This window comes from Triticum aestivum, chromosome 3B, assembly GCF_018294505.1.
Source record: "Triticum aestivum cultivar Chinese Spring chromosome 3B, IWGSC CS RefSeq v2.1, whole genome shotgun sequence".
Lineage (NCBI taxonomy): Eukaryota > Viridiplantae > Streptophyta > Magnoliopsida > Poales > Poaceae > Triticum > Triticum aestivum.
The window spans coordinates 825002573-825008990 of NC_057801.1; positions in this window are offsets into that span (position 1 = coordinate 825002573).

Below are 6418 nucleotides of genomic sequence, written 5' to 3' on the forward strand. Positions count from 1 at the left end.
TCGAAAGTTGATGAGTTCATTCGGCAAAGCGACTATAAGTCATTGTGCGCGAGAAGCTAATGGGTGTGCTCATGAACTTGCCTGCTTAAGTTTCAAAGGACAAGAAACAGGGGTGTGCAATGATAACCCCCCAAACTTCTTGATCCCCTTTATTGTAAAAGACATGGTTGTTTCTTAAATAAAGTTGTGAAAGTTCAAAAAAAGGAACATTTGAATCAGCCAAAACAAAACTGTTTTTGTTCACCCTACACATGTACACTTAGCCCACGAAACAAAGAAACCTAAAGATCAGAAGAGGTGTCAGTCAAGAAATCCAGACACACATCTATGCCTTCGAGATAGCAATTACACTAGCAATGCAAACATCTATGCCTTTGTTAGTTACCACGGGAAATCGAGACACACATAAGACTACCATTACCAGACCGTTCATTCTCGCAAAAAAAAGTTATGCCGGCCGGCTCGATCTCGACGTTGCATTAGAAAAATTGTGCTTGTCATGCTTGCGAACACCATCACAACTTAACTCAGCTCCATCTGGTATTGTGAATGACGATGAATCCCCAGATGGATATTGATTGAATGGTTTGGATATAATAACAAAGAATAAAGAAAAGAAGTGGTAATTCACATGGTCCACTAAAGCATCTGTAAAATTGCCAAAGTTAGTTAGCAACCTCGAAGTAGCGAAAGAGAGAAGGTGCGGTGGAGCAGGGTGGTGAAGATTGGGGGAAGGATGAAATTTAACAGCACACACCTTTTCACAGCTTTGAGCAGGGGAATTCAGATTTAGATTCTTCTGGTCGGTGGCACTTCTCATTGAAAGCTTTGTATGTGACATGTAAAACCATAGAGATTATTGAACTCCTAGAACATTTGCTAACTGCAATATTCCACGCATTTGAAGGTATGGGTTCCCTAGAGTTTTTCATTGTGACACTGACTGGAGTATGTTAGAGATAATCCTTAAGGGTTAACATAATAGGATATGGATCTCTGACTGAAACACCTGAAGCACATCGGAAGATTACATACTAACCGTGATTTTGTATGACCAAGATGGGATAGTCCCTGATTTTGCTGTCGTGAGTCTCCAGTGATGTGGAATCCTTCGGAGGAGAAGAGCAACAACAGGGTAGACGGCAGCAGGGACGCGGGAGGGCCGCCGACACTACCATGCGGTAGCCAGTGGTAGTAGAGGGTCTTCTGCCCATCAACTCTCTTTTTTTAGCATCGGTATAATTAGCCCTCTAGCAAGGTTTAACTCGTATATGTGTGCACACACACGAAGCGGTTTTGGCCTCTTCTTTATATACGACGGGCCGATGGGCGAAGGACCGAAACCATATGTTGGTTCTAGGTGCCCCCAATCAAAGCACCATCATGGAAAAAGACTCCCCCTTCTCTCTAGGTCTATCACAACCTGAGATCCACTACAAAAAATATGTCAACTTGTGACTTTGACTATTGGTCACTGAATGGTCATTATTTTCCATTTGTGACCTTTTTGTGACCAAAAACAGATGATCAAAAGCTGACGGTCGTAAACTGAAATTAACGACCTTCTCTGTGAGAAGGTCGTAGACGTTTACGACCAAAATATGCCTACTATTTTGTTTTGGTCACTAGCAGCCTCCCCAGGCCATGTAGGCATCTGGCGTGGCAATCTGATGTGGCACAAGAATCAGCCCGATCCAATTCGGTGTTTATATGGGCCGAGCACATTAATTCAGCCCATTTATATTTTTGTCCTATGAATTTTTTGTCAGCTTCATGGACCAAGCCAACATTGCAGCCTTTTTATTTTTGTCCCATGGCCTTTTTGTCTCAACAGTTTCATTTTTTTGTTTTTTTTGTCAGGGTCACATTCTTCATTTTCCAATTTAACATAAATAAATACACAATATTTAAATTGGCACACAGAAAACACACAAAATACTTCAAATATTACCAGCCATATATGTTGGAGCCGGGCCCACTAGTCAGACAGGCCCCACATTTCATAATCTCATACATACTGCTCAAAAAAATCATAACCTCATATATTGGTCCCACACATCAGATATTTCAACATCGCTCAGATTATTTTGGTAAGTGGATCCCACTAATCAGGTTTCCATTTGACAAATTTTTAAATCACTATTTCAAACAAAACAAAACGAACATAATTTATCAAATAACACTAAATCTGTTACAATGTCAGTCTACAGCCTATTACAGTCAAACAGAACAAACAAATCTCTGGCATCACGGCTTTGCACTTGGCTTCATGGCTTTGCACTTCAAATTTGTCCTGGCGCACCTATAAAAGAGTGAACACAAAGACTTCCAGCATTAGTGTACTGCTACTGGTCAGAACCAAACAAATGGAATTGCAACAGTAATGTAAGCAGGAAAGTACTAGAAAGGGCAAATAAAACTACAGACTTGCATAGTGAAATGTTTGCTTTTACAAATCTTATAGAATAATTTGTATAGATTATGCATTTAATATAGGCTTCATGAAGATGGGTAGAAAAAGAAGGTACTTCAACCACTTTGCATAACAAGATCACAAGCAGGAAAAAATGAGGAGACATTACAAAGTTTGTGGTGGAGAACATGTGTAGCTTCAGCAGCACCATGCATGTCCACAAGCAATATGTGCCTAATAGATATTAGCTCATCTCAATATACTTTCTTAAGTTTCTAATATTTGACAATAAAAAGAGACCAATAAATCATGTTTTTTCTTGACTAGGCCACAATTAGAACTCACAAGCAATATGTATAATTTCAGGCAATGGTGTTTATGTAGGCTTTCACTTGTCGCTATATTGTTGAATGGGAATCAAAAGCATCCATTTTAGTAAACACAAGTTTAAGTTGCTGCATGATCATGGACAATTTTAAGTAAACACAAGTTTAATTTGCTGCATAATCATGGACAAGTCAAACAAAATTTCAGTAAACTGTAGATGCTCAAAATTTCAGTAAACTTTGCATAATTGTGCATAAATATTACTGCTGTTGGTCAGTGATTGTTTCTTAAAAGTGAAAAAGAAATAGAATTTCATGGCAAACTGCTTGTAGTTTACACTATGCAAAAACTGGCATTCAACATCCAATTCAAATTCAATGATGTTTAACTGAATGTATAGTTTCACCATCCAGTTTATACAACCCCAAGGTCAGAAGTTTACCTTAAATACAACCCCAAATGTACCAGTTCCAATAGTGACCTACCAGCATAAGAGTTGACAATAAGATTTCTCATTTCGAAATATGGAAGGAGTACAAATTAAGTTCAGTTTGCAAGGAAGCAAATTCATTTCAGTTTGCTTGCTTGCAACCAAACTGTACAATTTCATCGTACTACTTCTTGCAAGCAAACATACTGTACATGAGAGCAAGCAAGAATTAAGTTGCAAGGAGTAGAGCAAAGATTCTGTAAGCAACTAGAACAACAGGAAGGTAATGAGCACCGTGGGAGTCATCCAGCCCATGTAGACGCCGAGCAAACAGATTACAGGAATGGCATAAAGAAAGGAACATGCCAATGCACCCCAGGTTTTGCAGTAAGTTCTACTTAAAATATTCACTTTTGACAATCCATGACTATGTATTGTGTTACCAAACAAGAACAGAAGGCAACCTTGCGAAGTGGAACAAGAACAGAAGGCCGCCACACGAAGAGGTGAGAGGCTCCCATAGCAATGGTCGCTCCTTGCGAGTGGAGCAGGAACTCCCTTGACTGCAGGAACCACAAAATAGGTTGTGTCAGTGATAAGGAAGGCTCAAGCAGCAAGATTTATGGTGGATGTGTTGCTACTGCAGTGCAGACTATTGCATACCAAAGTATAATGACTCAATCAATTAGGCAGGCAGCGAGTCAATCAAAATCAGCTCTCCTGTCGACGAGGATCATCTGGATGGAAGAATTGTCAGGGCAGACAGACTTGAGCGACTCCACTAAGGGTATCCGGTTCTCCTCATGCACGTTGGTGCACATCGACCACACAAAGGGGCCCATCCCTTGGATCAAGTAGAACCCATCCGGTATCACGTTGTTGTATGATAACGAGTCGTTTACCTGGGAAGTGAGAAACTGCGTTAAGCTAGAGTAATCACAGTATAAACAGGATATAAAACATGAAGGGTCACTCTAATTCAGTAATAGGGGTGTTTAATAGAGCACATGATGTTCTAAACTATAACAATTATGAACTTGATGCTCAGAGCGCATACTACTGAATAAGGTCACTCTGATGCAGCTATAGGGTCTACTTGCAGAGCTAACGACATCGTAATTACATCTATTGTCAGTACATCATATAATCCTCACACGCTCATGGCTGCTGGATGTGATGTAATGAGAGATTATATTCACCATGATTTCCTTGCTGCAAACTAATCGTCGCCAAACTAAACTGTTGAATGGTGTCGGTCACCAACGATAGATAGTATGGACTGCACAACTGCAATTAGACATACTTTTTATGAAGCGGGAGAACAAATCATGCTGGCATGATGGATGGATGGATAGCACACAAAAACTAGATAGCGCTAATGTTCAAGGATTGCCATTATTAAGCAAAAGATTACATGCACAAAAGGGATTTCAGGAGCACTACAGTGCTCGATATATGATTTGTGCAGAAGTACAGATACAATTCTGTGAAAGCACCACCTCCAGTGTCATCACTTCGATCCAGGAACCAAACCAAACTGGACTGACTGACCGACTGAGAGTGGCTGGAGAGGACATGAAGCTCACAAATTCCATCAGAACAACAAAACAATCTATTCTTCTTTAGTTACAAAAGTGTGACTCGGGGCGGTCTGATACATTGAGATATCTTGTCAGGCTGCAAGCACCACTAAAGGAAAAAATAGAAGAGGAAAACAAACTGCAGTAGAAAAACACAAGCTAGTGTATTCATTCGCACAACACTGGAGCCTCAAAAATTGATGGTGTACTTCTTCCAGCACTTTAGTACATACTGAAGGATGGTGTGTTTGAATCAATCAATGGACGAATAAACATGGTTTGGATGTGCTCACCTATAGCGTGTTGTATGCAGGTGCCGCAGGCAAGAAGGGCACGGAGGAAGAATTCGGAGGGGTGCGCGAGCGTTGAGGTCCACCTCAATCACGTCTGCCGTCAACTGCGCGAGGCCTCCAAGCCGCCTTGCTTCGGGATCCGGCGCCTCGATCCGTCCATGCACCTGTAGGGATGGAAAGGAAAAGAAGGTGAGGTGAGGGGAGAAGAGGAGTGGGTGGGGCGGTGGTTGTTGTATATCCCGGCGAGGATGGAGGGGAAAGAACTACCGGAGCCACGCCGCTGTTGGAGACTCCCGAAACCCAGTCCGTGAAGGCAAACGAGGCCGCACGACGAGGTGCAGATCCAGCTCGATGATGGTGCGGATCCGGAAGGCCCGCTGTGGCGGTGGCGGATCTGGCCATAGAACCCGGAACAGAGGAGAGGAGAGCAGGTGGGGGTGGCTACACTGGCTGCTACGGGATTAGAGTATGGGATTCGCGCCGTGATCCGGACGGGAGCAGGATGGAATCTACATGAGGCCGTCGCCGGGGTTTGTGGCGTGGTGGAGGCGGCCATGAGGAGGGGAGGAGGAGAGGGCGATGGAGGGAGGGCGCCGCCGCCGGCGACGGGAAGGTAGGGTTAGAGAGGGGTGGCGGCGTCGATCTGGATCGGGGAGAGAGAGTGAGGTGGCGGGCGGAAGGAAGGGAGGATAGGTCAGTGAGTTGATCTAGGTAGGGTTTGGTGCGGTGGGTTTCTTCAGATGGATGGATGGATGGATGGTGGGATTGCTAGCAATGGATGGTAGGATGTCTACCATGTCATCGATCTATGTGACAGGTGGTTCCACCAATCAGAGTCTAGCTTATGTAGTTGTGTTGTTTCTCTTTTGTTTCTTTTATATTTTTTACCCTCTTATTTCAGGTAAACACTCAACATATTAGCTTCATGCTGTATGTTTAAATGACCCAATATTGTGTTCATATGTGTATCTTAGGATTTCAAACAATGATGATATTGTGGTCTTCATTTACATTGCACACAAAAATCATTTTTAAATTTTCGAGTGTCCAACATGTTTTTTATAAGGACCTATCATATATTTGTTGCAAAATAAGACCACACCATTTTTAAAAAATACTATGACATATAATGCACAATTGACCAAATGGTTGGGTGTCAAAAGTTTCGATCCACCTCTCATGAAAAAGACAAATTTCCGCCAATTCAGCTGGAAGTGGGTCAAATTTGAAATGCAGCTAGCTCATAGTTTGCTCTTTATTTTTTTCAAAAATCATTTATAGGTACAAAAGTATCTATTTAATCAGAGAATCACCAAAAAAATTCCAAGATTCAACCACTATCTAGGAACGGTCATTCCCGCCGTTTTGACCGCAT